Source organism: Mastigoproctus giganteus, chromosome 10 (assembly GCF_048544385.1).
Source record: "Mastigoproctus giganteus isolate SK-2022 chromosome 10, ASM4854438v1, whole genome shotgun sequence".
Lineage (NCBI taxonomy): Eukaryota > Metazoa > Arthropoda > Arachnida > Uropygi > Thelyphonidae > Mastigoproctus > Mastigoproctus giganteus.
In genome coordinates, this window is record NC_143584.1 from 72,804,885 (window position 1) to 72,818,860 (window position 13,976).

Consider the following 13,976-nt stretch of genomic DNA (forward strand, 5'->3'; position numbering starts at 1 on the left):
ACAATGGTGCAACGCTGGAGGCTATCCACAGTTATATACTGTGCTGTCATAGCAGCTACTAGGATTAATGGAAAAGAAACGAGAGACCAAGAGAAGAACCGAAAACAGAAGGAACCGCCAGCTTGGGAAAGAAGACTTCAGAGAAGATAGAAGAATTAAGAGTCGAGATAGGTCAGTTGACCCAGTAGCAACAGAGCAATAGAAGTAAGAAATTGATTGGAAAGGTAAAGTGCATCCTCAAGATAGATAGTGTCCACAGCAAATATGAGAATAGAAATGAGAGCAGATGAGAATACTTGGACACACTGAAGAAAAACCTCCTCGCGCTGACAAGAGACTACACATACAAAGAGAGCTCTCAGAGGAAAATAGACAACCGAATCTTCGATGAGGACCAAAGAGCCTTCCACAGGAAAATGGGTGAAAATGAGAAAGCAGGAAACGGACCACCCGAGAAGAAGACGATCGAGGAGTTCTGGGGAAATATCTGGAGCAGTGAAGTAAGACATAACAGCAGAGCACCCTGGATAGAAGTAGAACGGAAGATAACCAATGACATACAAGAGATGAGAGAGTGGGAGATTCGAGAAGAAGGAATAAAACAGTCGATCAGGAACGCCCACAACTGGCGAACCCCAGGAATTGATAACATCCACAACTTCTGGTACAAGAAGCTCACCTGCACACACACAAGCACCTGGCACAGCAGTTCACTCGAATGATAAGGCTCCCGGAGACAATCCCGTAGTTTCTCACCAAAGGAATCACATATCTGAAGCCTAAAGACGAAGATACAAGAAACCTGGCGAAATACAGGCCAATACAGTACCTCCTTCCCAACGATGTACAAGATCTTGACCAGCTGCATAACCAAGAAGTTATCAGACCACTTAAAGAGTTAGAACATAATGGCAGAACAACAGAAAGGATGCAAGCAGAAGAACAAAGGATGCAAGGAATAATTAACCATAGATGTCGCAGTTAAGGAGCAAGCCTACAAGAAGCACTGCAACCTATACACGGCCTACATCGATTACCACAAGGCCTTCGACTCTGTACCTCATAGCTGGCTAGGTCAATCCGATAGTGACAGACTTCCTGGGAGCAACAATGACAAAATGGAGTACCACCATTAAGGTCGAGAACATCACAACCAGGCCAAACCCCATTAGAAGAGGAATCTTTCAGGGAGATGATCTGAGCCCACTGTGGTTCTGTCTAGCACTCAACCCTCTATCCACCATGCTCAACGGCAGCAAGTATGGATGTAACCTCAAAGAACGAAGAAAGAATCTGTACACCCCCCCCCCCCCCCCCCCGATGTACATGGATTACATCTAGCTCTACGCGGCAACCGCGAATCAACTCCAGCAACTACTCCGGATCACCAAAGAATTCAGCAAGGACATCAGGATGGAATTTGATCTAGACAAATGCAAGACCCACACACTCCATCAGGGAAAGTTACCGCAGTTGACCGAAACTACCAGCTGCTGACTGGTAAAGAGATCGAAGCTATGAGAGAAGGAGAGACCTACAAATACCTAGGAATGATGCAGGCTGAGCAGTTAGAGCACAAGGAAATCAAAAAGTGGCTGACCGAAAAATATCATCAGAGACTCAGAAGCCTGTTAAAAGCAAAACTGAACGGAGGGAACACAGTTAAAGCGATAAACACCTATACAGTCCCAGTACTAACATAAACCTTCGGGGTCATAGATTGGACTCACACCGAGCTACAAGATATCATGCGAAAGACAAGAACAATGATGACTAAGAGCCGCCAACACCACCCAAAGTCAGCAGAGGAGAGACTAACAATAGCTCGGAAAGAGGGAGAAAGGGGACAAATAGACCTGATAGAGCTACAGAAACCAGCGATAATTAACCTGAAGGATTACTTCGAGAACAACATAAAACCACTCCACCAAGCCATAAGGAAGATAGATAAATGGTATACCCCACTCATCCTAAGCAAAGAGCTCCTCCCACCCAGAGAGTACAAGAAACGAAGCTAGAAAGATGGGCAAAGAAGATACTCCACGGCAGACACTACAATGACCTCCATCAAGATCTCATCGATAACATTGCTTCCAATGCATGGCTCAGAAGCGGGACACTCTTTCCCGAGACTGAAGGATTCATGCTGGCCATCCAAGACAAGGTAATCAACACCAGAACCTATAGAAAATACATCCCAAAGAAGCCTGGAATGTCAGATGACACATGTCGACGATGCCACCTGGCTTCAGAAACGATCCAACACATCACCGCGCGGTGTAAAGAGGTCACACAGACTGAGTATACTCATAGACACCACCAGGTAGCCAAGTTAATACATCAGAAGCTACAGAGGAAATAACAGTTGACCAAAGAAAGTGTATCATACTACAAGTACGATCGCAGGCAGTACTAGAGACCCGAACCCACAAGCTGTATTGGGGCCGCGCCATAATAACGGATAAGACCATCCCGCACAACAGACCGGACATAACCCTTGTGCCCAAGATGGAAAAGGCTACCTACCTACCTGATTTACGTTAAGGAGATGTTGCGTATGCAAGAAGTACCGACCATCCCGATCATCGTGTCAACCACCGATATGGTACCAAAGACCCTGCATAGCAGCCTAGCAACAATAGGTCTTCCACAGAACACCTACAAGGAACTCCCGAAAGTTGCAATCCTCAACAGCTGTAGGATAGTAAGAGATTTCCTCGACTACCAGTAACATCGGACATTACAACCCCCCCCTGTGTACTTGGTAGCAGTACCCGTCATGGAGTGGAACTCCCCAATCATGGAGAAATAATATAAGTGCTACAACAATATTAATAATAATAATTATAATAATAATAGTAATAATAAGAGAGCCAGAACATAATGGCCGAACAGCAGAAAGGATGCAAGCGGCTGAGCAAAGGATGCAAGGAGCAATTAACCATATATCCGCCGCGGTTATGGAGCAAGCCTACAAAAAGCGCCGCAACATCTACTCAGCCTACATCGATTACCGCAAGGCCTTCGACTCCGTCCTCATTCCTGGCTAATAGTCTACGCGTGTAGCACAGTGATATCGACACCGTCCTTCCCACACCGGGTGGAAAAGGCCTGGGTTCGAATCCCGTCGATGAAGCGAGGAATTTTAATGGGCTTTTTTCACTCCGTGGCTGAGTTAGTCGGTCTCAGGCGTAGATAGCAAGGTTATTCTCCCCAGTAACTGGGGTTTTTTTGTCCAGCAAAACAGGCAAATCGACTATAGAACATATGCAATTTAGAGACACAAAATACGGGTTAAAGTATTTAATTACGGGCAGCCCTAAAATAATAATAATAATAATAATAATAATAATAATAATAATAATTCCATCTAATAGAGGCGCTGAAGGTCTGCAAAGTCAATCCGACAGTGACAAACTTCCTAGGAGAAACTATGGCGAAATGGACTACTACCATTAAGCTCCAAACCATCACAACCAGGCCAATCCCATTAGGAGAGGAATCTTTCAGGAAGATGTCCTGAGGCCATTTTGGTTCTGTCTAGGCCTTAACCCTCTATCCAGCATGTTCAACAGTAGCAAGTACGGATATAATCTGAAAGAAGGAAAGAAGAACCTGTACACCTTCACCGACCTGATGTACATGGATGACATCAAGCTCTACGTGGGAACCCAGAAGCACCTCCAGCAACTGCTCCAGATCACCGAAGAATTCAGCAATGATATTAGCATGGAATTTGGTCTAGACAAAATACAACATCCACGAAATGCGTCAGGGAAAATTAGTCAACCGAAACTACCAGCTGCAGACTGGTAAAGAGATCGATGCCATAGCAGAGTGAGAGTTCTTAGCATTAGCATTAGCATTAGTAGTGGCATATGATGCAAGAAAGCAAGCTTATTCAGCATCAGCCAAAAAAAAACAAAAAAAAAAACACACCACTCCCATTTCACCCCTCCGTTCGCTCGAAATACCTGTCCAGTTGAGCCTTAAATTTGTTTAGGCTATCAACAACAACAAGTGATGGAAGTCGGTTCCACCAACCAACCACCCGCTGCCCAAAGGCAAATTTCCGCACATCTATCCGACATCCGTCCTTCCTCAATTTGAATTTATGCCCTCTGAGCTGATTATTCTGAGCAAGATGAAGAATCTCATTGGCATTGGGCATGCTAAAACCATTCAAAGCCTTATACACCTCTATCAGATCACCTCGCCGGTGCCTAGTCTCCAGACTCTGTAATTTGCAAAACTTAAGCCTTTCTTCGTAAGAGCAACCCTTTGTTCCATTCACTAATCTTGTTGCCTTTCTCTGTACCCGTTCCAGCAGCTCTACATCCTTCTTGAAATGAGGCCTCCAGACCTGTATACAGTACTCAAGATGTGGCCTAACCATTGCCTTATACAAGGGAATAATCACCTCCTTATCCCTGCTAGAAAAATTCCTGTATATCATTGACAAGACACCATGAGCTACTCTTGCAGCTCGTCTGCACTGCTGAGAGAACTTCATATCTGCCTGCACAATTACCCCCAGGTCCTTTTCATTCTCCACCACTGTCAGTGTAGTACCACAGAGTTGATACGTTGCTCTGGGGTTACTGTTTCCCCATATGTAGTACTTTACATTTGTCAATGTTAAACTTCATTTGCCACCTCTCAGCCCATCTGTTCAACCTTTCCAGATCCTGTTGCAGCAGCATAGCGTCAGTGGTGTCCTTAACAACCCTGCCAACCTTTGTATCATCTGCAAACTTGGACATTAAACTTGATATCCCATCATCAATATCATTCATAAACACCGAAAACAACAACGGACCCAACACTGAACCCTGAGGAACTCCACTAATAACATTAGTCCACGATGAGCAGTGTCCATTGATTACCACTCTCTGTCTTCTGCCACTCAACCATCCCCTTATCCATAGCAGCAATTTGCCTCAAATGCCACACTGCTCCAATTTGTGCAGCAGTCTTCCAGGTGCAACAGTATCAAAAGCCTTTCTAAGATCCAAATATATAATATCAAAGTTATTCTCTGCATCCAGTTCTTTTGTGACTACATCATAGTATCCAATCAAATTGGTCAGGCAAGACCTGCCCTTAACAAAACCATGCTGCGTCTGAGCTATAACTGAATTCTTGTCTAGATGATCCTGCAGTGCTTCTTTAACCAGTGCCTCCATTAATTTACCTGGAACAGAAGTTAAACTAACAGGTCTATAATTACTTGTGTCAGCCTTTGATCCTCCTTTGTGAATTGGGGTTACATTTGCACATCTCCAGTCTATGGGTACCTCCCCTGAGTCCAGAGAAGCTCTCATAATTATGGCTAGGGGTTTGCTTACTTCCTTTGCTGCCTCCTTTAATATAACTGGATAGATCCCATCCACCCCAGGTGCCTTTTTTATGTTTATCCTCAACAATCTCTCCTCCACTTTCCTCTCAGTTATTACAAAATCATCCAGCTCACTGCCAATGTTTACTTTACCTACATCATTCTCCTTCCTGAATAACTCCTCATGCGTGAATGTAGATGCAAAATACTCGTTTAGATTGTTAGCCACCTGAGCAGGATCCTCAACTGTTGAACCATCAATATCCAGTGGACCAATCTACAAATACTTGTGGATGATTCCAGCTCAGCAGTTACAGCACAAGGAAATTAAGGTCTGTCTCAGCGAAAAATAACATTCGAGGCTCAGAGGCCTGATGAAAGAAAAGCTGAATAGAGGGAACACAGTTAAAGCCATAAACACATATGCAGTCCCAGTGCTAGCATACTCCTTTGGGGTCACAGATTGGACCAACACCGAGCTGGAGGATATCATGAGAAAGACAAGGACAATTATGACCAAGAGCCGCCAACACCACCCGGGATCTGCCGTGGAGAGACTGACAATTGCCCGGGAAGAAGGAGAAAGGGGCCTAATAGACCTCATTGCGCAACAGAAGACAGCGATAGTTAACCTGAAGGATTACTTCCAGAAACACACAGCAGCACTTCACCAAGCAATAAAGAAGAGAGACAAGCGGTATACCCCACTCAACCTAAGCGAGGAGACCCCCCCAACCAGGAGGTACAAACGAAGCTAGAAAGATGGGTAGAGAAGACACTCCATGGCAGACACTACAATGATCTCCATCAAGATCACATAGATAAAACTGCTTCCAATGCATGGCTCACGAGCGGGACGGTCTTCCCCGGGACTGGAGGATTCATGCTCGCCATCCAAGACCAGTTAATCATTATCAGAAATTATAGCAAATACATCGCCAAAGAGCCAGGAGTGTCCGATGATACATGTCGACGATGCCACCTGGCTTCAGAAACGATCCAACACATCACCGCGAGGTGCAAGGTGATCCCCCAGACTGAGTACACTCATAGACACGACCAGGTAACAAGGATAATACATCAGAAGCTAGCGAGGAAATTCCAGTTGACCAAAGAAAGTGTATACTACAAGTACGAACCCCAGGCTGTTCTAATGACCCAAACCCACAAGCTGTATTGGGACCGCGCCATTATAACGGATAGGTGAGTCCCGCATAACAGGCCGGACATAGCCCTTGTGGACAAGAAGGAAAAGACTACCTTCTGATTGACGTAGTGGTACCCAACACTAGCAACGTGCAGAAAACCCATGGGGAAAAAATCAGGAAGTACACAAACCTAAGACAGGAGATCAAACAGATGTGGCACATGCAACAAGTAACGACCATCCCGATCATCGTGTCAACCACAGGTATGGTGCCAAAGACCTACATAACAGCCTAGCAGCAATAGGTCTCCCAGCGAACACCTACTAGGAACTCCAGAAAGTCACAATCCTGAACACCTGTTGGATAGTCAGAGAGTTCCTTGGCCAACAGTAACACCAGACATAACAAAAACCACCACGTGTACTTAGTAGCAATACTCCTCACTATGTGGAATATCCAATTAGGGAGAAATAATATAAGAGCAATAATAATAATAATAATAATAATAGTAAATCATTCATGAGATGGAACGTTGATAAATGTATACAGGTGAGTGTAAAAAATGTGTTTAAAGATCTGACTGCTGAGGAGACTGCGAACGATCTAGCTGGGAGACTTTTTATTATTATCGCTGCTGAGGAGACTACGAACGATCTAGAGTAAAATAGGTTTTTAATCCATGAGATGACTTGTGAAGCTGCATCGGGTAAGTATGAAAAAATTAGGAGAAAACCTTGGATCACAGATATTTTACTTCAGAAAATGAATGAGAGGAGGAGACTGAAAGGCCAAAAAAATTATGATGATCAAAGAAACTATCATAGATTGAAAAAGGAAATTGACAGGGAATGTAGGAATGCTGAAGAACAGTGGTGGGCAGAGAACTGACAAGAGATTGAAACGCTCGCACAACAAGATCGGGTGGACTTGACGCATATAAAAATTTGGAGAGTTAACGAGAAAGAGTAGCGGAATTCATGCGAGATGAAAAGGGAATTGCAGTGCTTAAGTTCGAAGAACAAAAGGAAAGATGGAGGAGATATGTTGATAAACTTTATGACGATTCAAGCACGAGCACATGGACACTAGAAGAACAAGAAAACATGGAGGAGGAAATATCTAAAGATGAATTGAACACTACCAGGAATTGACAACATACCTGCAGAGCTTTTAAAATACAGTGTAAAATGTGAAGAAAGTCTTTTTTGAACTGGTAAAAATGATATACCGGGATGAGCGTTGGCCGGAGGAATTCTGCATATCAATCACAATCAATCCCCATGCCCAAGAAGATGACACCAACAGTATGCCAAGACTACAGAACTATAAATCTTATTATTATCCATGCATCCAAGATTTTGCTGTAAGTTATCAAAGTTCGTATGGAGAGTCACATTGAACAATTTCTGGATGACTCACAGTGCTGTTTTCACAGAGCCATATCGACGATAGATGGTATTGGAATGTTGAGAATGTTGGGAGAGAAAATGTATTACATGGGAAGAAACTGCTATGTGTGTTTTGTGGACTACAAGAAGGCGTTTGTTAGAGTAATCTGTAGAGAACTGTTACCATTGCTTGAGAAAATCGGATGCAAGAAGAAGATTATTGGGCTGATCTATGACTTGTATAGAAGACAAAATGCGGTGATAAGAGTGAGGGGCGAACTGACAGAAAAAGCTAAAGTTGAAAAGGAGTAACACTAGGATGCTTACGTTCACCTGGTTTGTTCAATGCTTTTGCCAAAGTGATAATTAAGGAGGCACTTGGGAATAAGAAGTGGGGGGACGCTAAAATAGATGATAACTACTTACGGCTATTAAGTTTGCATACTAGCAGGTTGCTCTGTTACGCTGCAAAAAATTATCAAAAGACTAAATAAGAACGCTCTGAAGTATGGAATGAAGATAAAAGTGATGAAAACAAAGGCAATGATCATGAGTAAAAGGTTAATTCTCTTCTGAATTTAAGATCGATGGAGTAAGACTAGAACAGGTAGAGAACTTTTGGTATCTGGGGCAGTTATTTACCCAGAACATTTCATGTCAAACTGAAATTAAAATCCAGAATTGCAATGGGAACACAAACTGCCGTTGATATTACAGAAGAAGATGTCGCAGTAAATTAGGAAGATAGTAATGCCATATATCCGGTCAGTGGCACTATATGCAGCAGAGACATTGATTCTAACAAAGAGAGAAAAAAGAGACTTGAGGCCTTCGAGATATGGTGCTGGAGCAGGATGGTAACAATTAAATGGACTGAAAAAGTCTGAAATGTGGAAGTATTAAGACGTGTCCAAGAACAGAGGAAAATTCTAGGTAGAATAAGGTCAACTAGACTCAAACGGGTGGGCCACACAATTCGACATGGAAGTTTGCTTCTGGATGCAATGAAGGGGAATTTGGAGGGAAAACGCTCTAGGGGTTGACCAAAAAAGACTTTAATTGGGACGTTGCTGGATGAAGCAGAATTTCGAAATTTTGAGAAACTAAAACAAACGGCACACATCAGACACAAAGTTGTGTGCTGTTTGCGATCCATTCTGTGATCACTTCCAATATTTACCTTGTTGAAGACGGTAACATCGTTCATGATATATCTTCTGTTAGTGAGGATAAATTCAATTTCATGAGTTTTTTCTGTTCACCCTTTTCTGTTCACACTTTCTGTTCACCCTTTACTTGAAAAAAGTGTTCATTAGCATTAGCATTAGCATTAGTAGAGGCATTTGATGCAAGAAAGCAACTTTATGCAGCATCAGCCAAAAAAAAAATAATAAATAAATAAATAAATAAAAAATAACCACTTCCACTTCACCCCTCTGTTCGTTCGAAATACCTGTCCAGCTGAGCCTTAAACTAATTTAGGCTATCAACTTCCACGACAGGGATGGAAGTCTATTCCAGCAACCAACCACCCCCTGGCTAAAGGCAAATTTCCTCACGTCTATCCAACATCTGTCTTTCCTCAATTTGAATTTATGCCCTCTCAGGTGATTATTCTGAGCAAGAGAAAGAATCCCATCAGCATTGAGCATGCTCAAACCATTCAAGGCTTTATACACCTCTATCAGATCACCTCGCCGGTGCCTAGTCTCCAGACACTGTAATTTGCAAAACGTATGCCTTTCTTCGTAAGAGCACCCCTTTGTTCCATTCACTAATCTTGTTGCCCTTCTCTGTACTCGTTCCAGCATCTCTACATCCTTCTTGAAATGAGGCCTCCAGACCTGTATACAGTACTCTAGGTGCGGTCTGACCATTGCCTTATACAAGGGAATAATCACCTCCTTATCCCTGCTAGAAAAATTCCTATATATCATCGACAATACACCATGAGCTACTCTTGCAGCCCGTCTGCACTGCTCAGAAAACTTCATATCTGCCTGCACAACCACCCCCAGGTCCCTTTCATTCTCTACCACTGTCAGTGTAGTACCACAGAGTTGATACGTTGCTCTGGGATTGCAGTTTCCCATATGTAGTACTTTACATTTGTCAATGTTAAACTTCATTTGCCACCTCTCAGCCCATCTGCTCAACCTTTTCAGATCCTGTTGCAGTAGCATAGTGTCAGTAGTGTCCTTGACAACCCTGACAACCTTCGTATCGTCTGCAAACTTGGACATTAAGCTTGATATACCATCATCAATATCATTTATAAATACAGAAAAGAATAATGGACCCAATACTGAAACCTGAGGGACTCCACTAATAACATTAGTCCAAGATGAGCAGTGTCCATTGATTACCACTCTGTCTTCTCCCCCTCAACCACCCCTTTATCCATAGCAGCAATTTGCCTCCAATGTCACACTGCTCCAATTTGTGTAGCAGTCTTCCATGTGCAACAGTATCAAAAGCCTTTCTAAGATCCAAGTATATAATATCAAAGTTATTCCCTGCATCCAGTTCTTTTGTGACTGCATCATAGTATCCAATCAAATTGGTCAGGCAAGACTTCCCCTTAACAAAACCATGCTGTGTCTGAGTTATAACTGAAGTCTTGTCTAGATGATCCTGCGGTGCTTCTTTAACCAGTGCCTCCATTAATTTTCCAGGAACAGAAGTTAAACTAACAGGTCTATAATAGTTGTGTTGCCCTCTGATCCTCCTTTGTGAATTGGAGTCACATTTGCACATCTCCAGTCCATGGGTACTTCCCCTGAGTCCAAGGAAGCTCTCATAATTATGGCTAAGGGTTTGCTTACTTCCTTTGCTGCTTCCTTTAATATAACTGGATAGATCCCATCTACCCCAGGTGCCTTTCTTGTATTTATCTTCAACAATTTCTCCTCCACTTTACTCTCAGTTATTACAAGATTCTCTAGCTTACTGTCAGAGTTGAATCCACCTCTGGCATTCATCTCGTTGAATAACTCCTCATGTGTGAATGTCGATGCAAAATATTCATTCAATTTGTTAGCTACCTGAGCAGGATCATCAACAGTTGACCCATCGATATCAAGTGGACCAATCTGATTCATCCCCTTCCTTCTAGAGTTTACATAAGTAAAGAACTCTTTGCTGTTTTTCTTTGCACCCCTTGCCAAAGATTTCTAGTAATCTGCCTTCGCCTGCCTAACCTCCTTTGTAACTTGGTTACAGATCAACTTTTATCTATCATAGGCTTCTGTGTCACGTGTTAATTTGTATGTATCCCATGCATTTTTCTTCTCTGCCATATTACTGACAAGGAATGTCATTACTGACATTCCTTGAGATTCTGCAATTCCACAAGTCTTTCACCTCTTTCACCAAATCCAAAATTTCCTATAGTTTCCCTTTCTGCACTGTTTTGTCTGTTTCCAACTTAGCATCGAAGTCCCCCATAATAATTGTGTAGTGAGTTTTCTATTAATCTATAAGTCTCTCAATTTCAGTGTACTTTCTAATAATCAGTGAATTGACTTATTGTGCATCGCAATTACAAAACTGTAGAAAATTCTCCAGAAACCCACCCCAGGGGCTCACATCTGGTTTGTGGGCTTGGTACACTTGGTAACTTTGGAATTTTTTTTTTTTTTTTTGGCTGGTGCAGCATAAGCCTCAGGCTTCCCTGCGCCATGTGACTAATAATAATAATAATGAAACTCTTCGCAATGTTCTGGCCTGTTTCTATGTTTACAATTGTGGCTCCACTTTCTATGCGTTTTAACATGTAAAAGAAATTAACATTATCGCCTATGAGAGTGTCTACTCTGTGATCTTACTACTCTGTGGTAAATACAGTGAACTTCGCGCATTCTCCGTAACAACTCCCAGCGCAGACCGGCATATACAGTGAGCATCACGCATGCTCAGTAAAGTCGAAGCTGATAGTAAATTGGGATCTGGCCGTGATGCGTTAAACACACTAAAAGTATACAACACTTACTGAAAGTTCTTAGATTTCATTATTCTTTCTGAAAAGGTAGAAAATTACTGAAATATCTTATTTTTCATTATTTTTAATTCAACGAGCATCGCGCATGCTCCGTCAGAAATACAGGTTCGGTGACAAGTCGGAACTGTTCCATCACAATACGATTCACAACACGTTGGAGCTGACGAGAACTGGCGAGCTGACCGTGACCCATGACGCTATACCGGAGGATCAGTCGCGTATGCAGGTATCATCGTAAGGGGGGGGGGCATGGCGAACAGGTCCAGATAACATCGTAAGGGGAGGAATGGCGACCAGACTTTTCATTTTTTTTTTTTTTTTTTTTAGAATGCCTCCTGCGCCCTGTTTCTTTAATTTTCAATTTTTGGTTAGGGGAAAATATGCCCCCTCTGCCCACCCCTGAATACGCCTCTATGGATGATTACCGAAAATTATTTTAAATTCTTTCTGAAAAGAGATTAAAAGTATATAAAAACTTACTGAAAGATCTTATTTTTCATTATTTTTAATTCAGCGAGCGCCGCGCATGCTCCGTCAGAATTACAGGTTTGGTGACAAGTCGGAACTGCGCCCATCAGAATACGACTCACGACAAGTTGGAGCTGACGGTGACTTGCTGACCGTGACGCAGGACGTTGAACTAGTGGATACTACAGTCACAGAGAAGTAAGATATGTTACTACTCTGTGCCCAAAGTACGTACTACTATTCAGTGTTGCCAATTTAGCGGTTTTCCTGCTAGATTATTATTATTAATAATAGCCATACGGTGCAAGGAAGCCTGAGGCTTATGCTACACCAGGAAAAAAAAAGTTCCCGAGTTACCCTGAGAGAGAGAGAGAGAGAGAGAGAGAGAGAGAGAGAGAAAAGTAGAAGGGAATCACCAAGAAAGAGAAGAATGATGATATCCAGCAGCTCAGGACCCTGGGTGTGCCGAGCCCATACTCACTAGATGTGAGCCCCCGGGGTTAATTTAGCGGAACTGCTTCAGGTTTGGCAGATTAAATTATGTAATAGCGGATAGCGGTTTTTTTAGCGGAATGAGTTTAAATGTAAAAATTTTAAATATGTTTAGCATTTTATATATTTTGGCAATGTAACATTTAAATTAAGAAATATTTATTTAACAATATAAATATTTCATAATTGAAATGTTTTATTGATATACATCGTAAACATAGTAGGGATATCTTATTTAATAGGGTTTTTTTTATAAAGCGAAGAATCGGTTTTATATTATTCAGGGATCCCCTGAGGGGAACCACAACGATTTCAACACGTAGTTACACTCGCCGTCAAACGATATGACCGTTGGTTCATAGCTTTAAATTGTTGAATCAAATCTAAAAATGTGGAAAAAATTGTAATGAATTAGCCCCACCTTTTTTTTGAAACCGCGAAGGAATGCCATTGGATTATTTTTCTTCGTCGTAATTGAATCATCTGGAGAAACAAAATTATAGCGATAAATAACCTCATCATGGGTATAATTAATGTCTCGGTAGAGATCTCTATATGCAGGCCATCTATCACTGATGATTATTGTACCTGACAATATTCTCTTTCTTATAATTGATAATAGAGTTGTTTTATCTCTATTTTCTACCGGAACTAAAAAAACATCGTTTGGTAATTCTTTCGAATGCACCAAAAGCCTATTGTGTTCCTATTAGTCGTCCTCTATTATTTTATTATTAGCTATACGGTGCAAGGAAGCGTGAAGCTTATGCTGCACCAGCCGAAAAAAAAAAATTCTGAATTATTGAGAGAGAGAAGTAGAAGGGAATCACCAAGAAAGAGAAGAACGATGATGATATCCAACTCAGCACCCTGGGTATCCCAAGCCCATACTCACCAGATGTGAGTCCATGGGGTTATTATATATTTTCTTTTGAAAAATGCTGATTCATCAATTTAAAGTTTGATAGGTATTCCATTTTCTGAAATCCCCTTAACTATCTTAATCAATTATTGATATCATGCAGATCTCCCTCAGATCTTTGCATTTTCCAATAACAGTGTTTTTTTTTTTCTTCTTCTTTTATTGATATTTAAATCAAGAGCAATGCGATCTTGAGACCAATCTTAGGACCAGAAACACA